Raw genomic sequence first — 1140 nt, 5'->3', positions numbered from 1 at the left:
GTCCCAGAAAACTCCTGACTTCCGTCGCAGAAGTCGGAGACTGCCACTCCATGACGGCCCCGATCTTGGCTGGATCGACCTGAATACCCTGGGCTGATACCACATGTCCCAGGAACCCAATCTCCTGTAGCCAAAAGCTGCACTTGCTGAACTTAGCGTACAGCCGATTCTCTCCCGTCCTTCTTCTTCACGAAGAGTACTGGTGCTCCCCACGGTGAAACGCTAGGGCGGATGAAACCCTGCTCCACCAACTCATTCAGCTGTTTCTTCAGCTCGGCCATCTCCGTAGGTGCCATCCGATATGGGTCTTTGGTAATTGGGTCAGTATCCGATACCCAGTCAGCAGTAAAACCCATTTCTTCCCTTGGTTATAATCCCGACAAGTCATCAGGAAAAAGTATTAGAAAACTCCTGGGCAACTAGTTTGTCTTCCAATCTATGCTCTGGTTCCTTGGTCATCGTGATAACTACAAGGAACGCTCTGTTGTCCCTCCTGATCACCTTCTTTTCGGACTTTTGGTTTGCATTTAAGGGGGTCCTCTACTAACGCCGATAAAGATGGTGAACGAGGTAAGTTCCTCCCTCCCACTTTGTCATAAACGCCCACTTGGGTGAGTTGACGTTTGTTCCTTTAGGTACTGCTATAGAGCCTCTTAAGGATTTCGGAATTAGTTCTCTAATTCCAATCCTTTAGTTTAGGCATTGGGCTTAATTGTGGAAATCGTTGATCTTCATTTAAGCATATAATGGCGACATTCTAAATGTGCCACGTTACATTTACTAAGCCTTCGACGACCCCAGCTCGCATCATCAATGTACGGACCTCGACAGGTGAGGATTTCCTTCGGACATGGTTTGAAAACATTTTTCGTAGAAAATCGTTGGGTAATGAGCACGATTCCTTCCCGAGGAAAGAACGTGGCTCTGATACCAAAAGTTGTGACACCCGTAACCCGTGTACAGTATACGGGCTGTGCCACATGGACAATAGTAATAAAAATAATAATAATGCGGAAGCAAAAATACGAAATCCAAAAACATTTTAATCAACCAGAGTAAGCAGCGGAAAATACAACAGGCGATCAGTATCGCAAAATAACACATGTCCGAAAAGTTATAATTTAACCGTACAAAATGCGG

Source organism: Tarenaya hassleriana, unplaced genomic scaffold, assembly GCF_000463585.1.
Source record: "Tarenaya hassleriana unplaced genomic scaffold, ASM46358v1 Cleome40, whole genome shotgun sequence".
NCBI lineage: Eukaryota > Viridiplantae > Streptophyta > Magnoliopsida > Brassicales > Cleomaceae > Tarenaya > Tarenaya hassleriana.
Note: the sequence above shows the minus strand (reverse complement) of the source record.